Below are 22504 nucleotides of genomic sequence, written 5' to 3'. Positions count from 1 at the left end.
GCTGCAATCAAGGTGTTAGTTTAGGCCGAAGTCATCTCAAGACTTCACTGGCGCTAGAGAATCTGCTTCCAAGCTCACTCCTATGGACCCTGACAGGTCTCAGGTACTTGCTAGTTATGGCTGGAAACATCTGTTTCTTGCCACAGGAGCCTCTTTATAGGGACGGCATCTGGCTTTCCCAGAGTTAGGAATGAGGGGGAATAGGGTGAGGAAGTAGGACCAAGTTCATAAAAGTGAACCATCAACACAAATCCACCTAAGAAAGGAGGGAAGAGAATTATAAAAGTAAGAATAATACAGAGAGACAAAACTCATAAAATGCCATTGTAGAGATTGCCTACCTCTTCACTTTCTTTTGAGAATTATTACTACAGATCAGTCCTCAACACATTGCAACCAAGACCATATTTTGCAAATTAGACTTAAAAGTCTTTATTCACTTATTTTTTCCTGCTTTCATCCCTCCTCCTGATCTACCCTTTTGGTGATCTGAAGCAATAAAAATGGAAACTAAAAAGAAATAAAGAAGAAAAACAACTCAAAATGATGATCTTAGTAGAATAGCTAAATGTTAAAAATGTTCACATATATTATTTGAATACAAATCTCATGCATATATAGCTCTGTTCTCCTAAAAATATCTAATTATTCAATGTGGTCTTTGGAGAATCTCCCATGAAATATTAGAAATATATGAACAGGCTGACCAATTAGGTGTTTGGTCATCTTCATAAGAAAGAGTCAAGAAGAGATCATGTCAGGGTAAAGCATCTGCTTAGTGTGCATGAGACCCTGGCTTCAATCAACACTGCTGCTGCTGCAAAAAATAAATAAATAAAATAAAATAAAATAAAATAAAAGAGATAACATTAGCTATTGTGCTCCTACCTGGAAACTGAGTGGATCCACTTTGTGATGCAGTGAAGAGGGCATGAGCTTTGAGCTGGAATCTAACCAATATGTCACTTTAGCTATCATCTCATTTAGAAAATAGGGACCATAAATCTGCTATAGTGAAACTTAAATGTAATGATGCATATGGAAATGCCTTATAAACCAAGAAGTGTCACTTCTGAAATGAAAGGTGGAACCAAAAACATCACTGGCTTTGTACTTTCACAACCAAGTCTGACATTTGCTCTTTCAATGTTTTAAGCAGGCAGATTCCGATGACTTCCTGGAAAAGTGAACATAGCCCACAGAAGCCATATGACACATATCTAATTTCCTTCCTTCTTTCCTTGTGCCCCCCCATCTTCCTTCCTTCATATATTTTTTTGTTGTGGTGGTGTAGGGGATTGAACCTAGGGCCTCTTTTATGTGATAGGCAGTTTGTATACATCAGCAATACCACAAACACTTGAATAATATATTATGCTACAATGTGACAACAGTTGCAACAATTTTCAGCTTTATTCTAATCTGTGTGTGTGTGTGTGTGTGTGTGTGTGTACATGTAGGCTCACACTGGGGAAGTAACTTGTTATTGCTAAGCAAGCACCTTACCACTGAGATACATCCTAGCCCCTTAATGTTCATTTTAATTTGCAACCCCAAACGGATCTACGTTGTTCCCTAGAAAATGCTCAGCTCCCGAAAAGGACAGTCATCTTTATTGTATCCTCGGTGACAAGTTTTACAGGAAATCTGTGCAAAGTTCTGATGAGAAAGACATGATTCATTTTTCACAGTTCTGATGGTATGACTCCCTCCTCTATCAGAAAGAACTGAACCTTCCTAGCAGTGCTTCTTCCCTAACTCTCTTCCACTCCCATTCTTCAATGTTAGGGAGGCATTCTGTTGGGTAAAAAAGGCAGTGATCTATAAATTGTTAAAAGTGTTCATCCCCTCTTTCTTTTATCTTCCAGCTTTACCAATTCTGGTCAAGCCTGCCCAGTTATATAAACCCAAATTCATATTCAAAACCGACAATATTGTTTCGAACTGACTGCTTTTCTTTGAGGTGGTCAATTATCAAGAAGGGCTGTAATCTGCTTTTGGTCCTTCTGCCTCCTCCATTCACCCCTGTGCCCTGGCTGTGAGTCTGAGGCATCCTTCAAAGACACAGGACTGATTGTGATGCAAAGGAATGATGACCTGACTCTGTCTCTTCTGTTCCCTGCACAGATAAGTGATTCTGGACCTCTTTGTGTCTCAATAGGGAGAATGTTATCTGGCTATCCTATGGCATAGGGGTGGTGGTTTTAAAGATCAAATCAGATAGGATTAATATAAATAAAAGACCTTTTAAAATATTAGCATGCTATATAAATATGAGGTGGTTAGTTTATTAGAATTCTACCTTTGATGTGCTTCAGATATCTGGCCAGCTGAGCACTTAAAGTATTTTTATTTGCATTGGTTACTAGATGAGAATTTCTACTCATTGATCTTAGAAAACTTACCCAATAATTATAATAATATCAATACTTACACATGTGTTGCCTCACACTCTCTGTTTTGTAGTTTCAATGCCTAAGAGGTTGATTTTTCCCTAGTTCTTAATTGGTGGTGATGTGCCACAGACTAGATTCTAAGGTGTGCCTTTCCCGAACATTAAAGATGGTAATATTTCCTCTTATAGAGAACTTACTTTTTGATTTTATATCATTTCTAGATATATCATTGCTAGATTTGACGTGTTTTTAAAATCTATTTTCGAAATGAGCAGTTTTACCTCAATGACATTGAGTTTTTAAAAAAAATAGTAGTACTTAACCTAACCTTAGACAAGTACAATTAAAGAGAAGATTATAAACACATTTTTCCTGATTTGCTAAGTTGAATGCAACTTGCAATTAATATATAACTAAAACATTAAAATCATGTCAAAAGAAATGACAAAAGACAAAAATGTTTACCTACAACCTTAGTAGTCTGATATCAACAAGTGAATAGACTGAAAATGAAACAAATTGTTTGGATATCAGCATTTTCCTTCTGAAGAAGAAAGGATGAAAGAGCTGTGTTAAAAGATTCAGCTTCATCCCACAGCTCTTTTCATCTTTCCAGGGCACTTAGGGATTAGTGGGTAGGGTCAGCACCTTGCATAAGATCTTGCAACAAATTCTTGATGAAGCTGAGCAAAAAACATGGTGGTGTTGAACCCAAGTGCCTACATATTTGTCAAACATTATTTTGGATGTTTCTGGGAGGATGTAAACTCATATAGACATACAACTTTTAGACTCAGACAGGATCCTTAATTATTTTAAGTACACTGGCTGGTGAAGTGACTGTAAGGAGAAGTTTGCGGTTCTGCCCTACCAGGAGCCAAAAGGCTGGGCTGAGTTCCCTTCCTACCAAGTACAGGCTGGGAGATTTGGAATGAGCCACTGAACTTTTCTCATCTGAAAAACTGAAAGCACTTTAAAAATACTACTGTGTAATGTTTGGTATTATTTTACTTACTGTATTTCCTAAGTTAATAGTAATAGCTAAAGTGGGTGTGGTGGCATCTCCCTGTAATCACAGGGACTTGGGAGCCTGAGGTAGGAGGATCACAAATTTAAGGCCAGCCTCAGCAATTTAGGAAGGCCCTATCTCAAAATTAAAAAATAATAAAAAATGGCTGAGAATATAGTTCAGTAATAGATTGCCCCTGGGTTCAATACCACACACATACAAAATAAGAGCTAACATCTATCCAATTACTCCCATTAGGTGAGTAGTATGTCCTTATTATACAAATGAATGAACTGGAGCATAGAAAAGTTAACCATTGGCTTAGGTCATGCAGCTAGGATGTAGCAGAGCCAGGCTCTACAACTAAGTCTATCAGAACAAAGAAATGATTAGCTCTGTGACCATGGGGAGTTATGTAACTGCTTTTAATGGTGATATTCTTGTATGTACCATGGGATACCCATCTACCTCCTAGGCCTATCATGAGAATTCAGGAATGACATTTGGGGCAGAATCTAGCACAGTGACTGGTGTGTGCTCTGAATGTGATAAGAATTTCTATTACAGGCACCTGTATGGATTGCCTCCTCCCAAAATCTATATGTTGAAATAATACCCTCTAATGTGATGGCATTATGAGGTGAGCCTTGGGGAGGTGATTAGGTCATGAGGGTAGAGCCCTCATGAATGCCCTTGTCAAAATGCACAAGAGCTTTCTTTCTTTGCTCTCTGCCATGTGAGGACAAAACAAGAATAGAATCATCTGCATATTGGAAGAGAGCCCTCACCAGCCACCAGATCTGCTGGCACCTTGATCTTGGATGTCCCAGCCTCCAAACTGTGAGATACAAATGTCTAGTGCATAAACTACCTAGTCTGGGTATATTTGTTACAGTAGTTCAGGCTAAGACAATAGCTCATGTCCCAAATCACCAGACCCTTTGCACAATCCAATTATATGCTAACAGGGGAAGCCACCTTATTTGCTGGAAATCAATGGCTAATCTGCCATATTTATCAAAATCTTAAGAAATTTTATACTTAGCCAGACTCGTGGCATACTTTCAGTGACTTGGGATGCTGAGGCAAGAGGATTGCAAGTTCGAGGCCAGACTCGGTAATTTAGTGAGCCCCTCAGCAATTTAGAGGGACTCTGTCTAAAAATAATAAAGAACTAAGGATACAACTCTTTGGTTCAATCCCTAGAACCAGACAAAAAACAAACAAAGAATATATAATGAAAAATCTAAGCTATTCTATAACTTGATTTTTGATAAATCAAAGATTCCTCAATATGCACCACCACAGTTTGCACAGGTGAGGGTGGGGAGATAAGGAAAATGGTGAGATTCTTAAAGGAGCATAAATTGGAGGCAATGGTAGTATACATGGGATTAGCAGGAAGTCTGTGAGAGAGCCTTCCAGGGGTCTGTCTGATACACCAATTTCCTGTAGAAGCAAAAGGACTAAAGATAGAGGATGGTGATGCCATTATTAAAATAAGGATGTGAAGCAGAAGAGTTAAATTTTGGAGAAATAGTGCTCATAAATGGACATACTACTGGTTGACAAACTGAAGAAGGTGCCAGACAGGGAGCTGAGGAGAAGAGGCCAGAGCTTGAGAAAGGAGTCTGAGTCAGAGGTCTACACAGGGTGTGTCTATAATAAGCTTGTAGTTAAAATCAAGAAAACTGAAGATCTATGAAGGAGAGTGTGTAGAGGTGAGTGGTCATAGGACAGGGATTGTGAGATATGGCAACAGAGAAAAAAAGATGAATTAAAGATGATGACAACTGAGAAAGGAAAAACAGATGGCTGGGCAGAGGGGAAAACCCAAATCTCCTTAAGTCACCAGGAGGGGCATTCCAGCCCCCAAAAGGAAATAAAGAATGAGAGTCCCCATGTTCAACACTAATATTTCCAGTGAGTGTTGGTTCTGTATTCCTCATACTCTCCACATTCCTTCTCACAAGTGAATTTAGAAACTAAGTCTAATGTATCACCATTAATGTTAAAGATTTACTGCTTTCTGAAAACCAGGGACTTCCATCCTGATCTAGGTTGTATTAATTTGAGACCAGAGCTTCTTATCATTAGTAACAACACATTTGGGAGGAGGTCTTCTCTCATTTTTATAGAATAAGGGACAGGTATTCAGTTGCACAAAGATGGCACTACTGCATATAACCCACTTGGAGACAGACATACCAAATATGAACCTGGCATATGAAAGGCAGGTTGGAAATATCAATGTATGAAATACAAATGAAGCTGTATGACCATCCACATATTTAAGAATTGTTGTTTCTAAGGCCAAAGCAGAAAACATTTCAATATTTCACCTTTATTCATTCTCTTTTTTTTTCAATTATTCCTGAAATTCTGGTATTTCCCTGGGCCTTATCATGGATGTTCAATCCATCTGTACATTTGGGGTGATTTATAAGACTTCATCTTTCAATATCTACCCATTACTCCCTCAAACCTAGTTATTATATGACGATTTCACATATCTAATCAGGTTTGCAGTGTGTGGTTGCTCAGGCTGGTTACTGCAAAGAGTACCATTGAGAGGGGATGTCATTCACACAGGAGACATTGTTACTGTTTTGAAGTTAAAGCAAAAAAATTCAAGTTATAACTGTTGACTCTAAAGTTGTATGATTGTGTACATAACAATTTTCTGGCAGAAGGCAATAAAATCTGTAGTTCTCATAAACTTACCACATTACAACATGAAGTTTTAAGGAAAAGGGTCTCTTTATGATGTGTACCAAGGTGCTATGTGGACTGAAGAGCCTTGACTCCATCAGGATGCTCTATGGACACCTATCTGACTTGCAACATCTTAGTCTAGCTCTATGATAGTTCCTGAAACCATCCCTTCCCCTCAATTCCTACTGCTACTGCCTGAGTGCAGACTCCACTTTCCCTGTCTCTTTTCTGGCCATGGTTAATGCTTCCTTCCTGATCTTTTTATGACATATCTAATCCTATCTAGTCCACCCTTCCTACTGTCAGAATGATTTTTCTACAATAATTTGACCAGGTGACTTCTCTGCTTAAAGTATTTAAATACTTTCTTATTGCTTACAGAATTCAATTTACACTTCTACATATGACATATAGGTGTTCCATATTCTTCCCCTGCCCTCGTGCCTACCTATGAGTTACTTCCTCCACAATGATCTAACCACACAGAAACCAAGTTTGATATGCTTGCACTACTTGTCTATAACATTTCACAGGTTGTCCCATGAGTTTCAATTTATCCTTCAAAAATATCAGCACAAGTCTCCTCCATAAACTCTTCCCTTACCATTCAAGTAAAATTGACCATACTTCCTTTGCACTGCCACTATAACTGATTTATATCTTTATTATTACAATTATCCCAAAATCACAATGATTTTTTTCCTATGTCTCTCTTATTATGGGTGAATGGACAGTTTAAGGATATGAGATACATCTTATTGATTTATTTGTCCCTAATATCCAAGAGAGTGATGTGTATCCCTGATACTTAGCATAGAGCCTGTTGATTGAATGGAATGGAAAAAAAAAGCATTGAGTTTCAGAGAAGCCATAGAGGGAGGCTTTGATAATGAGATAAGGGAAAAGAACCATATTGTGGATTTTATATAAGTTGTTCTAGACTCTTTATACATAGGACCTTAGCTTTGAGTTAAATCTGGAGAAAATGCAACAACAATGAACTACATTTCATTTGCTGTTTGTTCATTTATGTAAGTATTCTGAAAGGTCTCCAGAAACTTCTCTGCTAAGTTCTGCCCTCTGAAGCCTCCAAAAGTCTGCCACACTGGGCTCTACATGTTTTCACAAGTGGACTACTTCTCTTTTTTGGTACATTCTGCTGTGAACTACCAAACCAGTAATGTCCTAAACATTATTGATGTCAAACAGGATTTTTTTTAATGAGAGTAACCTCTTGATTCTTTCCCCCTGTGACTGCTTACTCTCTTCTGTGACAATGGTGGAGTCTAAAAGATAAAATGAAGAAATCTGGGTGAGCTGGACCTAGTGGTACATAATTGTAATCCTAGCTATTAGGGAGGCTGAGACAGGAGGATTGCAAGTTCCCGGCCAGCCTCAGCAACTTAGTGAGACTGTATCTCAAAATAAAAAAATAAAAAGCCTGGGGGAAAAACTCAGTGGTAGAGCAACCCTGGGTTTAATCCCCAGTATGTCCCCGACCAACAAAATAAATAAATAAATAAATCTGAGTGAGATATAAAAGTAAACCACAGGCACACTGCTATTAACTTGGAACTCTTTCTTTTTGACAACTGAAGATTATGTTTTCCTGGATCATGTTATATGCCGCTTACTTAGGACAGTGTCTTAAGTATCCCTCCAGCTTGCAAGAGTTTACCAGTCTGAAGTCTCAGAATGAAACAGTTGGGAGATTGCCTTCTTCCCTACCTTTGTTCCCATACATTACCTAGCTTAACTATAGTCACAATGCTAGTCAGTAGGTACCATTCTCACTTTACAGAAAGGAGAGCATTCAAAGAGTTTAAATGGCCTAAGGAAATACAGCTAGATTAGGTAGTAATCAAGTGAGCTGCTTTCTTTAGAGAAAAATAGACTCTTCAAGCTTGGGTACATAAAGGGAAGGTGATCATATCTAGAACTTAAATGGAACTGTCTTCCAGAGTTAACTGGGAATTCTGTTCCTACCAGCTATACAACACCTCTCCATTTTGCTCCTGTTCCTTGGAATCCCAGGTTAGCAACCAGACACTTATTTTATAAGGGCAGAGAGTAAATAGACTGAATATGTGTATCTAGTACATACCTGAAAATAAAAAGCAAATTCTGAACAATTAAAAAAAATCCTGTAACAAAATTTAGAAATACGATAGCTATTTTACAAGAACATCATTATACTTACACAATAAATGTCACTGAAATCCAAAAACATTCTCTGGTTAAACATTTATTACTTGTGAGAATGTTCAACTTGTTTGTCCTGTTTGTAAGTTTCTAGATATCAGTCCTGTGTTCTATTGCATGAGATTATTCTTTACACTCATTCTGAATGCTAAGTGTAAAGCTTCTCATTTAAGCTTTGGATAAATCATGCTATTCTTATTTAGATCACTTTAATATGAAACTGTTCTATACATGCAGTACAAACAGATTTTCAGAACACATTATTTTGGGGGTGGGGGAGGTTAACTGGTCTTTAACCCAGGGGCACTTTACCATTGAGCTATATCCCTAGCCCTTTTTTATTTTTTGAGATGGGTTCACTAAGTTGCTGAAGCTGGCCTTGAACTTGCCATCTTCCTGCCTCAGTCTTCTGAGCCAGTGGGATTATAGTGTGCACCACTGCACCCAGTTCAGAACACATTCTTTAAAAGAACAAGATCGAGTATTGAATGGTAGATATACAGTATTGTTGGTACTTTAACTATAACTCTGACAATGATTTATCTAAGCAATAATGAGCCAATATATGGGCCTGGAATTTAAGTAGATTAACAAATGAGTTAACCTTCGAAAAATTACTGAAGATTTCAAAGTACTTGGGCTGGGGTTGAAGCTCAGCAGTAGAGCATTCGCCTAGCATGTACGAGGCACTGGGTTTGATCCTCAGAACCACATTAAAAATAAATAAATAAAAATAAAGATTAAAAAAAAGAAAGTACTGACCCATCAAGAGTTTAATCAACTGCCAGAGGTAGCTCAATAGAACTAATAACCTGAAAGAAATTTGTTAACTACTCATTTATGTCTTGAGCTGTATCTAGCAATGTTTTCATCCTTGTGAATATTAAAAAAAAAGGTGAATTGATTCTTTATCAAAAGAAGTTAATAGATGTAATAAGAATTTTTAAAATTAAGACCAGCTGTTTAGTATTCACAATGATCTTTTCTATCAGTAGATAATAAAAAGGCTTGAAAGTTTAATATGTAGTAGAGCATATGTGTTACTTAACACTGCAGAGCAATTTAAGTTTTCTCATGTTGTCTGTTGATAGGTAGCTCGAGGAATTAGTTAAGACTTTGCATCCTATCACATACTTATTACACACATAGTAAAAGACCATTCATCCAAAAGCAACTTCTATGAAGCTCCTTTATAATTAATAGATCTAAACTCTGAAAATATTGTTATATAGACCTTAGAAATATGACCTTCTGCTGTACTTTAATTACTTGCTACCTAACTGCTCTCAGGTTTAACAGGGATAAGAACTAGAAGGCAGAATTGGCTAAGGGTTGGGGTCAATAGAATGTTAATCTTGAAGCTCCAGCCAGCACACCCCGACTCCCTATTTAAAGAAGGTAATTTCTTTCTTTCTTTTTTTTAAAAATATTTATTCTTAAGTTTTAGGTGGACACAATATCTTTATTTTACATTATGTGGTGCTGAGGATTGAACCCAGTGCCTCGTGCATGCTAGGAAAGCACTCTACCACTGAGCCACAACCCCAGCCCCTAAAGAAGGTAATTTCTTTGGTCCTTGGCTTTTGAATGCTCATGGCACTTGCTTTAAAATTGTAAAAAAAAAAAAAATTAAGGGTAAACAATGATTCATTTCTACCATATTTTCCTCTTTCTAAAACTGCATACTTGTTCAAATAACTGTATGGTGGAACAGTGTTCTCAATCTTCCTTTATCCCAGTTTCCTCTCCTAACAGAAAGGAATGTTTACATGCATCCTATATTCTGAAAAAGATGCCCATATTTCACACTGCAACAAATAAAATCAATTGGCATTTTCCAAATTCTCCCTGTAATTGTACCCCTACTCTAATCACATTTATTGAACTTACTGTGTGCTAAGTATCTTCATGGACTACATGTATTAAACTAATTTAACCCCCATGGCATTGCATGATATAGATACTATTATGATCCTCAACTTACACATGAGGAAAATAAGGCACAGAGAGTTTAAGTAAGTTTCCCTAGCTAACACAGCTAGTAAATGTTAGAACTGGGATTCAAATCCAGATAATCTGGTCTTAGGGCCTACCCTCTGCCATGCAGTTTTCAGAATGAATATGAGAAAAAGATTATCATGCAGATAACTCAATATAGCATATTTTAAATCTATTATTTGCAAACTATCATATCTTGCTATTAGTAGTAAATTACTTAAGAGTATCTCACAATTGATGAATACTTCCTAGGTATTTACAGAACTCCATCAACACATGAGAACTTAAGACAGTGTCTTAACTCTAATCCCTGATAGTTAAACTTAACTATTGGAAATAGTTTGAAAATCTTACTGCTTTTCTATCTAAAATAATGAAAAGTAAAAACATTTCATTTTCCATTGCTTACTTTTCAGTAAGCTTTGTTGGCACATTTTCCCCCCTGTATTTGTATTAGGTCTCTATGGTATAAAATCTGGATATTCTACTTTTATAATGTTTGTTATCAAACAAATCAAAAATACTTTCAAATCCCAATGTTTCTTGAGGAGAAAAATCCCAAAAGGCAAATAGCTGACCTAAGATTATAGGATTGTGAGATAACCAAAGACAGGGCTTCAGTCTTTTGATGTAAAAGTGCTACTCTAATGAGAAAGGAACACTGATTTGAAAAACTAATTAAAATTAATTAGAAGTTTCAAGTCCTCAGATGTAAAACCATGTATTATGTAAAAGGTATTTTCAAGGTGAATTTAATTTTTTCAAAGGTTCACTTGAACTAATTTAGCCTCTTAAATGCCTGTATACCTGGGAAGCTGAGGCAAGAGGATCACAAGTTCAAAGCCAGCCTCAGCAACTTAGCAAGGTCCTAAGCAACTTGGTGAGACCCTGTCTATAAATAAAATGCAAAACAGGGCTGGGGATGTGGCTCAGTGGTTGAGTGCCCCTGGGTTCAATCCCCAGAACAAAAAAAAAAAAAGCATATATCACTCTTACAGACGATATCAGTAGCAGATAAAATGTTTAATGAATTGTAATTCATGTACCTTTATGAAAGACATTCAAACGTATCAAAATGAAACAAAAATAGAGGCTTGGGTGGTAGCTCAGTTGTAGAGCTAGCATAGCTAGCATAGCTAGCATATGTGAGGCACTGGGTTTGATTCTCAGTACCACTCTTAAAAAATAAATAAAATAAAGGTATTCTGTCCATCTACAACTAAAATAAACACACACACACACACACACACACACGCCAAATATAATTTTATAAGAAAGTGATCCATGTTATCTTCTGAAAGGAGCTCATAATAGGCTTATTAAAAAAAAAACAAATTTAGTTCACCTTAAAAAAATCTAACTGTGATTAATTCAAAATAGATTCTATTTTTACAACTTCCTTCCTATAAACTGTTAAACACAAAGAGAAGTAATGCCATCTACAGGGAACCTTCAGAACAAGTTATACTTCTATGACTCTTTAATATCCAAAATCTAAGTTAATATCATATGTAATGTCACTGAACAAGGAAATTTTCAAGAAAAGGGGTAAAAAAATTGAAAAGGTGTGTGATATAAAAAAAATCCCACTAACATTATGGATTATCAATACTTCTTAAAAGTAACCTAATTTCAAATTCACCTAACGTGATTCACAGACACTTGGTTAGAAACTGCAGCAGGTTAAGATGCAAAGCTACACAACCTCAAAGGTCTTTAAAGTTACAGCTAGTAGAAAGACTCAAGTCTTTGGAGAATAAACCTGTGACAGTTTTCTTTTTCCAACTGTTGGATCACCCTTTCCTCTTGAGTAGCATCACCTTTACCTTCTTGGCTAAATTCTCTAAATTTTTAGGCATTTTAATAGTCCATTTCACTTTCTAAAGCTCATTCCTATTTTTAAGTCTCCTATTTCATAGACAATTATAAATGGGCTTTCATATAGTAAATCTATGGGTACACTTCCTCTTTATGCAGCATATGCCTACTCTAACCACAGATGATTTCATTTTTATATACTCTCTGCTGTCTTCCCTGGCTAAAAGAGGTTTCCTTATTGCAATGGTTTCATTTAGGCTAAATTTTAAAACTATCTGGAGTCCTTTAGCAACAATACCACACCTCTAACTTCCTTGGATTGGGATGGGGCTTGAGTATGGATTTTGTGGCTTTCAATTTTACAAGTGATCTCTCATGCAACCTGGTTTGAGAAATAATGCCTTACTGTGGATTGTAGCCCTTTCCCTAATTGGCTCCAACAGCACTCTTAAGTGGTTTATGGGTTCCAATGTGCACAGTGGCAACCCCTCTTGCCCTCCTGGCTTGTTCTTGAGCTGTTTCCCCAGTCACTAGCTGTGCCTTGAGACGGACAGTTAGCTATATGGTAGCTGACCCCCAGGTAGTGGCATCATACCTCATTCGTTTGCTGCAGCTAACCCCCAGCCCCAAATTATGCTGTTGTAGAAGCTTTCTAGCTCCCAGCTCATGGATCAATTCTGGATCAATCCTCAGGCTGACAGAGTCCAACTGCTACACAGTGCCCACATCACCCCTCCAATTCTGTCTCCATGCCCTGGAATAAAACAACTGAGTTAATCTGGATAAATCCAAACAGAGGAGAAAATGTTGGTCTTCCCTTGTTACAATCATCTTGAATCTTGAGTATTGCCTCAGGCATCCTTCCTATGGTTTCTGAGTGAAGATACATTGTTTCCTCCCCCACACAATGGAGAATCTAAAGGACTAAACCTCATTCCCAAACACTGTATTCCTCCAAGAGGGAAATTCTCCCAAGGCTTCCATGATAGTTGGTGATAGAGCAAGTTCTTTCAATTGGTAGCCCTCAGTAAGCTCTCTACAGTAAGCTCTCTGCAGTACTCATTGGTACTGAAACTAGTGGCTATTTGATCTTGTGGAACTGGCATGTTATGATGCCAATGTTGATATTTCAGAATGGGATGGGGGAAATCCCATTTGATTTTGTTACAAATCACTTTTATTGTCAGTGCCTTAGGTAAATTCCCCAGAAATACAATGAGATGAAAGTATGCAAGTGATTTATTATGCAAGTGATAAGTAAAGGGGTGGTACTAACAAGGCAGGGAAGGCAAGCAGGGATGATTTCAGCAAATTTGTGTGGAAGCTGACTTCAGTCTGATTCACTCAGAAAGTTTTAGACTTTAAATAGCACGTTTTTGAGATAAAGGAACTGGGCTTTCATATAGTAAATCTATGGGTACACTTCATGCCAAAGACTCACAAACACTATAAATTAAAAACCACAGTGAAGAAAGGAGGGCATAAAAATTGGAAGATGAAAAGGGATGTGAGAAATCCAGCTAGACTACTACAGTCAACGTCAAGTTTATCTTCACAATTCCATAATATTTTGGAACAAGCCAGAAAGTTGTCATTTGTCCTAAGACCTCACTAATGATAGATAGTGCTATCTGTAACTACCAAAAGCATCACACATTTAGGTTACACGAACTGCCTAGGGGGAAAAAGTGCTCAATGAAATGCTAGGGCAATATGAACAAAGTATTCTGACAAAAAACAAAGCAAACTTTAAAGACTAAAGTAAGCCTGAAAGGAGAGAACTATTTCCTTTGCTTTGATCCTCAAAGTCTCTAAACAGGGCTGTTTTTGCTTTTTCTGGAAGGCAGTCACCTGCTTTAGATGTTTATTTTCTTTAAAGCTATTTCTGAAACATTCACAAAGTCACAGGGTCTCAAAATCAATGTTTATTTTAACACATAAAATGTGACATCTAGCACCAATGCCGGTAAATACCAGAATTTCATCTGGTCACCACTCTGGAACCAGTGTAATGGAAGTCCTTGACTTTCAGTCCATGTGTGCTGAAGATTATCATAACACGAAATAGAAATGACACAGCATAAAAATAATTTGATATGTATACAACTACATTTTTTTTGTAGTTACGCAATAATCTTTTACTGTTTCATGTAAACAAGTTAACTTAATACCAGTGTTCTTAAACCAGATTTTCCTGGAAGACAATCACAAAGAAAAATGCATGAGCTATACCAGTGAATAACCCTGGAACTGGGCTTTCCATTCTCACTCCATTCCCAAATGAAAAATTTTGTAAAGGTACCTTTTGTTTCCCTAATCTCTTACTTTTTCTTCTTTGTAACTAATTATAATAATGTTCACTATTTAGAGTACTTACATATTTATTTGAAAAGAATAAAACTTTGGTAAATGTAAGTATACAAGACAATAGTTTTGTTTTTTAAGTAAAAGGACAATTAAGCATTAAAGATACCATATGAAGCAAAAGACAAAACTATTGCCTAATTATGTAAAAGTGAAATATTTAAAATTTACTTATTCCCAAGGCAAACTAATGTTTACTGGTTTGAATTTAGAAAATTATTCGATAGTGATATACTTCTAAAAATTGCATCAGTTTACCTCTAGTTTCCTGAAAATGTGTCAAATCAACCATGTTGCTTCACTATTTACTTTTGGCAGATTTTAGCCTAATCCTAATACCAGTTTTTATTTGAGTAACTGATCTCAATATTTCTTTTAAGCAGAACTTAATGCTGAGGCTAAGTAAACCTAAGATGGATTTCAGGCCCACTGAAAGGCAGGCAGTCATTTTTCATATTGCAGGCAGACCATGGTGGTTGTCATCCATATATCAGACCTCTAAGGACATGCTGGAAAAATCTGTAAACACAATCTTCCCATGCTGTATTCACATGCTTCATTCACATCTTTAGCTTACCCAGGTTGTTAGAGGTTTGGGTAAGATGACTAAAAGTTTCATGACGGCAATTTCTATAAGAAAAAAAAAAGTTCACCAACTATTTATGGAGTACTTAATACTAAGCAATATGCCCAGCAGTGGCTAAATGAAAGTCAAATGAATAACCAAGTATAATGTTTAGAAAGTTTTAAGCTGACACATATTAAAGCTGCAAGCAACTAAGGAAAAAAAAAGATATACTGGACATTATCAAAATTCAAAACCTTTTTGCTATAAAAGATATAATACCAAAACAAGAAAGACAACCTGCAGAATAGGAGAGAGTATTTTGCAAATTGAACATCTGATGTTCAGTATCCAAAATGTTCTCTTAGACTTAATGAAAAGACAAATAACTCAATTTGAAAATGGGTCAATGATATCTTGTCAAGTGAGACAAGATATTCAACATCTTTAATCTTTAGTTATTAGGGAAATGAAAATAAAAAACATAAGATCTGCCGGGGGCAGTGGCGCATGCCTGTAATCCCAGCAGCTCAGGAGACAGATAGGAGAACTGCAAGTTCAAAGCCAGCCTCAGCAACAGCGAGGTGGTAAGCAACTCAATGAGACCCTGTCTCTAAATAAAATGCAAAATAGGGTTGTGGATGTGGCTCAGTGACTGAGTGCCCCTGAGTTCAATCCCAAGCACACCCCCCCACAAACAAACAAACACAAGATCCTATTTCACACCTCCTAAGATGGCTGTAGTTAAAACGATGGACAATGGCTTAGGAATACAGTTTGTCAATTCCTTAAAATGTTAAACACAGAGTTCCCATATAACCAAGCAATACCACTCCAGGCATATACCTAAGAGATCTGAAAAGATGCTCACACAAAAAAAACTTCTACATAAATGTTCACAGCAACACCACTCATTACAGCTAAAGACTGAAAAAGTAAAATGCCACCAAATGATGAATGGATGGACAAGATGTACACATTCATACAAATAAATATTTTTTAGACATAAGAGTAAAAGCATGCCACAATATGGATAAACCTTGAAAACACTGTCTGTGTTGAGTAAAGAAGCTAGACGTAAGAGACCATATAATGTGAATAATTCATGACATGAGCACAATAGGCAGATAAATAGAAATAGAGGTTAGTGACTGCCAGGGGCTAGAGACTGGGGAGAAATGAGTGACTGCTAATGGTATGGAGTTTCTTTTGAGAAAGATGAAAACTTTGTTCTGTGAATATATTTATACTGAATTGTATACTTCAAAAAGGTGAATTTCATGGTATGGGAATTATTATCAATTAAAAAAAATGAAGCAAGGCGTTGTGGCACACTCCTATAATCCAAGCAGCTTAGGAGGCTGGGGCAAGAGAAGGATTGTGAGTTCAATGCCAGCCTCAGCAACAGCGAGGTGCTAAGCAATTCAGTGAGACCCTGTCTCTACATAAAATACAAAATAGGGCTGGGGATGTGGCTCAGTGGTTGAGTGCCCCTGAGTTCAATCCCTGGTACCAAATATATATATTTAGGAACCCAAAATCTTTATGCCTCAAAAATTTCTACTTGTAAAACTGTATAATGCTTTAGTTAAAACTGAATCCCTTAGCTGGCTGTGATGATGGACGCCTGTAATTCCAGTGACTTGGAAGGCTGAGGCAGGAGGATCACAAGTTTGCAGTCAGCCTGAGCAACTTGATGAGACCATGTCTCAAAAAAAAAAAAAAAAAAAAAAAGACTAGTAGCTCAGCAACATCTGTCTGGGTTCAATCCCCAGTACCAAAATCAAAAACTGGATACTTTAAGGCATAAAACATTTTAAAATTTTTGTCACATTTATAAAAGGTGCTGGAGTTACAAAATAGATGAGATACAGTTGTACAAGTTAAAAACTGTAGGTGTCACAGATGCAACTTGCATAAAATGTGATTGTTATATCATGTAAAGGAAGCACCAAACAAGGGGAACAAAAATGAATTCTAGGGCTGGGGTTGCGGCTCAGGGGTAGAGTGCTCGCCTTGGATGTGCAAGGCCCTGGGTTCGATCCTTAGCACCACATAAAAATAAATAAATAAAATAAAGGTATTATGTACAACTAAAAAAAATGAATTCTATTTAATTAGGTGCATTTTTCTTTATAAACAGATTGGTCTATTTTTTTTAAAGAGAGAGTGAGAGAGAGAGAGAATTTTTAAATATTTATTTTTTAGTTCTCGGCGGACACAACATCTTTGTTTGTATGTGGTGCTGAGGATCGAACCCGGGCTGTACATATGCCAGGCAAGCGCGTTACCGCTTGAGCCACATCCTCAGCCCCAGATCTGATTACATTTTACTTTGTTAAAAATAATTTGAATGACTGAAGAAAGTTCACAAAAGTATGAACTGGCATTTTAAAATCTGAGTTAAGAGAAACTACAATATAAAGAGCTAAGTCACCTGTCTGGGTTAATGCCCAATGCTATAGTCTGAATTAGTGTCTCCAAAGGGCCCATATATTAAAGGAGGAAGTGAAATCTTTCGAGATGAAACCTTGTGGGGGAGGTCTTCTGGTCATCGGGGATGTGTTTTCCATAGGACTCTGCCCTTTCCTCTTTCTTTCCTTTTCCTTCCCAGCTATGAGGTGATTGGGCTTTCTCTGTCATGACATACTGCCTTGTCATAAGGCAATGGAGCAAAAGGATTACACACTAGAAATGTGAGCCAAAATAAACTTTTCCTCTTTTTAAGTTGTTACCTCAGGCATTGTTACATTAACTGCTGCTTACTAACACATCCCATTACAAAGCTATATTAAAAAAAAGCCTGCTGGGCTGGAGGTTTAGTTGAGTGGTAGAGTGCTTCCTTCCACATGCAAGACCCTGACTTCAATCCCCAGCACAGCATGAAAGAAAACAAAAAGCCTGCCTTACTTAGAACAAGAACCAAAGGCAAGACAGATAAGTGATCTTAATCCTGAGTCAATGCCTGAGTTCATTGAAGAGTCATAGCTGTTTTACATCAAAATCAAGGCCTTGACCACACACAAGCCCAGAAACAGTGACCAGATGATGAAATATCCTCAGAAGATGAAGAACTGGGAATGTACTTACTGATTTTTTCTTTCTGATGTATATAATATGAATATCTTCACTTCGATACTCTTCATCATGTTTTTCCAAGGGAATTTTTTCAAAATCAAAGTCTAGCTGAAGCAGCTATAAATTTAACAGATATACTTTAAACTCAATAATATGAACAGACCTGTGATAAAGAAGGTACAATGGTGGCTATCTTTGTAGGAATACTGATTAGGAAGGGGCACTGTGGAAACCTTCTGAGGTCTTAGAAATGTATATTTTTATGCTGGGTAGTAATTATGTGGCTGAGTGCTTGATATATATGCATTTAACTATGTTTTACCTCAATAAAAATTATTTTAACTATATAAAAAATTAATTAAGAGTCCCAAAAGCTCAGTAACATTCTTCATATTCAGGAAAAACATGAAGGCTGGGGCTGTAGCTCAGTGGCAGAACACTTGCCTAGCATGAGTAAGGAACTGGGTTCAATCCTTAGCACTGATGAAAAAAATAAATAAAAATACATCTACATCTATTACTACAAAAAAAATTTTTAAAAATTTATCATATATTATCTGAGGCAGTCATATTCTTGTTTTCTCATTAACCAAAGCAGTCCATCAGCAGACAAAAGTTGCAGAGCTATACAGATGTACAAAAAGATTTACTTGTAATGGGATGAATTTTTGCCCATAAAAAGGGCCTGGGTCACCACTGGGGGAAAAAGATTAAAAGATACGTAAGATGTTATGTATTGGGTGCAGTGGGGCATGCCTGTAATCCCAGCGGCTCAGGAGACCAAGACAGGAGGATCTCAAGTTCAAAACCAGCCTCAGCAATGGCGACAGGTTAAGCAGCTCAATGAGACCCTATCTCTAAATAAAATACATAACAGGACTGGGGATGTGGCTCAGTGGTTGAGTGCCCCTGAGTTCAATCCCCTGTACCAAAAATAGCTATGTACTACATTTGCAACTTCCTGTGAATCTTTCTATTAATTAAGTCCCTAAAAACAGGTATGTAGGTCAGAGGTTTCATAAAAATGTAGAGAAAAACAGAGAAGTACAAATTTATCACCTCCTCATTTCTATCATGAATTCTCTTTTTAAAAATATTTATTTTTAAGTTTTAGGTGCACACAATATCTTTATTTTACATTTATATGGTGCTGAGGATAGAACTCAGTGCCTCATGCATGCTAGGCGAGCACTCTACCACTGAGCCACAACCCCAGCCCCTCTATCATAAATTCTCTAAAAGCACTATATGTATCACTGATATGTTCCCCACAGCCAACAATTAAGAAATATTAAAAACTTTCTCAGAAAAGACAGTGTCACCATTATTATTTTACACGGTTCTGTAGATACAATATCAACTAATTAGATAAAAAATAAAGGATGAGAATAGAAAATGGGGATGGGCTTTGTGGAATAGTGGATTTTAAAGAGTCCCCTACTGGCTGGGTTCATACAAACAGATTGTCCAAATCTCCAAAATTGCCATAAAATACTAGATTAGTCATATATAGCCTCCCTGAAGGGTACTCACTACAAAGATAGATCTTATAGTCCTTACCTCAACATATTTTTTCTCAATTTCTGGATTTTTCCCCATTGTACGTTGTTCATAGCAACATATGATACAAGTTTTAGATCCACTGAGATCTTTCAGTGTTTTCAGCAATGGTTCCAAAGACTATAAAAGAAAAACGTATTTCATGACTTCAAAAATTTTCTATTAAGAGAAGGTTAGGGGAGTAAAAGGATTAATTCCCCTATTATTAATTTTTGAATCAATACAACAAAGTACATGTAGTTAACATTTTCTAATAATGATTGGTAAACTCCTCTTAATAATTAATTATTGGCCTGGGTGGTGGCTCAGTGGTAGAGCACTTGCTTAGCATGAATGAGGCACTGGGTTCAATTCTCAGCACCGCATCAAAATAAATGAATAAAATAAAGTCCATCAACATGTAAAAAATTTTTTAAAAATTAATTATTATACTACAGTTTTCAGAAAAAGAATTCAAGTGACTGTGTTTTGAAGTTCCCATGGAAATAAACGAATAGTGTTGATTTCACTCTTAAAAGTAATTTCACTTACTCTAATTTAATGTAGGATTTAAACAATCAACAATTTTTCCTACAAAAGTAAATCTGAACTTAACTTGAACATGGATTGGCTCAATGCTCATTATTTTAAATATAAATGATACCCACAATGCTATCATAAACCAATATTTAAAGAAAAATATTGCAGTGGCACATGCCTGTAATCCCAGCAGTTTGGGAGATTGAGACAAAAGGATTCTGGGTTCAAAGCCAGGCTCAGCAATAGCAAGGCGCTAAGCAACTCAATGAGACCCTGTCTCTAAATAAAATACAAAATAGGGCTGGGAATATGGCTTAGTTGGTCATGTGCCCCTGAGTTCAATCCCTAGTTCCAAAAAAAGAAAAGAAAAAAGAAAAATATTTGATCTAGTAAATCTTGCCACAAAACCATGAATTTTTTTAAAAATGCAACTTAATTCTCCTGGTGAAACATTTCATTGGGAACAACTAAGGGCAGAGGTGGGAGGCTAAGGGGTGATTTTAGGGCTGGAGATGTAGCTCAGTAGTACAGCACTCACATGTGTAAGGCCCTGGATTTGATCTACAGCCCCCCTAATGTCTGCCATCCCCAAAAAAGTTTTTTTTTTTTTAAAAAAGGTTATCATAGCTTTTCATAACAGATCCAAGTGGTAAAATCCTTTAAAACTTTTGAAGAAGCCTCTAATAAAATGCATATAACACTCTTCTAAACATGATTTGCAGGTATATATGAATGTATATACATAGTCTCTTGTGACTTTTGTTTTATTTTTGCTACAACCATCTATCAACCATAGACAAATATCTGAATTCAGAGATGTTAAAATGTGAAGAAATGTAGTTTCAGAATACAAAAAACAGTTAATCGATTAGAGAGATTTCACTCACTGAACATTTACCTCCTCGTAGTATATGCAGTCAGCCATCAGTATGTATGTAGTCTGGTGGAGAAGGAAAGTCTTCTATTTCTTCCCCCCTTCAAAATGGCAAACAAGTATTTTAAACTGTTAATAATTTAAAATACTCTTGCTTTATAAGCAAGAGCCAATAAGTTCATTTCGTATTATCATGGCTTTAAAGAGATACAATTTAAAACAAACTATGAATTGTTATTTTAAAACAAGCTGAAAGGCCATACAAACCATTTCAGTACCTTGGCTTTAACAGAACCAGTGACAAGATGTTTGTTCATATTAATATTCATCTTCAGCAAGTCTTGCAATTCCTCAAGATCGGTGACCACAACATCTGCCCTATAAAATAACGTTGATTGAGGGGTAAGCACAGGGTGGGTAACTGGCAATATGAGTTTCAAAGCAAAGCGATGTCCCCTCCCTTCAATTCTTACCCGAGGGTAGCAGCCATAAGTCCCACCGCCCAGGTGCCTGAGCCCAACTCCAGCACCGACCGCCGGCTCAACACTTGGGCCCCGTCTCCGGAAAACCCCGGCGTTTCCAAGTATTTAGAGAGCACAATGGCAGCGTCCCAAACAATGCAACCCACACCACCGGAGTCATACTGCTGCAGTCGTAGTCCCATCTCGCTTCTCCAGAACTCTCACAAAGCTCCGCAGGGGACCCTCCACCACCGACTCCACAGCAGCCGCCATCTCTGCCGGCTAAAGGGTGCCGCTCGCTTAGTGACGACTCATCTGTGCGCCGCTCACAGGCCAAGCCTTGAGAGGGGCCCGCGCCTCCTAGTGGCGGACTTGGCACCTCGCGCGTGTGCAAGTCAACAAAGCCCAGAAGGCTGCAGCACCTTGGGTGTAACCCAGCACTAACCGCCCTCTTCCATTCCTTCTCCTGTAAAATGCGCCTGGCTTGAGGAACAGCTAGTTTAAGTCACTTTCCCAGATAAAACTAATATAATCCGCTCTGTGAAAAAACAAAGCAAACACTGGAGCATTTTTACGTGGTTAGAGATTGACTCATACTGTAGTTACCTTAAATCCAGGCAGCTTACCAAAGGTGTCTATTATCTTTCTCAGGAAGTTTCCAAGTGTGCTCCTACTTTTTCCGTATGAATGCATAAAAAGGATTGCTGGAAACTTGCACCTTGCATTTACCAGTTAAAATTTTTTTTAATCCCTCTAAAATTTACATCATATAAATTATTTGGGATTATGTAGTTTTAAGTTGCATGAAATAACTCAATGTGTGTATACATATATCTACAGTACTCTAATATCCCCTTGTTCTTTACAATGAAAACACATTTTTTAAAAAGTCTTTTAAAAATTAAGACTGAGGTGATTTAATTAATCTTGTTAAGAACTCTGATA

The 22504-nt window shown here is 37.1% G+C and overlaps 1 pseudogene across 1 annotated transcript; it reads right to left on the bottom strand.

Moving 5' to 3' along the window:
• Window positions 1-14949: 14949 nt before the first annotated feature.
• LOC144373631 (protein N-lysine methyltransferase METTL21D-like) lies at window positions 14950-21907 on the bottom strand (annotated as a pseudogene). The gene is made up of 6 exons (XR_013433226.1): window positions 21572-21907; window positions 21366-21476; window positions 21123-21199; window positions 19706-19825; window positions 18158-18262; window positions 14950-15132 (listed from the first exon to the last, which is right to left on the bottom strand). The product of XR_013433226.1 is annotated as a protein N-lysine methyltransferase METTL21D-like (transcript).
• Window positions 21908-22504: the final 597 nt, after the last annotated feature.

Source organism: Ictidomys tridecemlineatus, unplaced genomic scaffold (assembly GCF_052094955.1).
Source record: "Ictidomys tridecemlineatus isolate mIctTri1 unplaced genomic scaffold, mIctTri1.hap1 Scaffold_45, whole genome shotgun sequence".
Classification (NCBI taxonomy): Eukaryota; Metazoa; Chordata; class Mammalia; order Rodentia; family Sciuridae; genus Ictidomys; species Ictidomys tridecemlineatus.
This window is presented reverse-complemented; position numbering and strand designations above follow the sequence as displayed.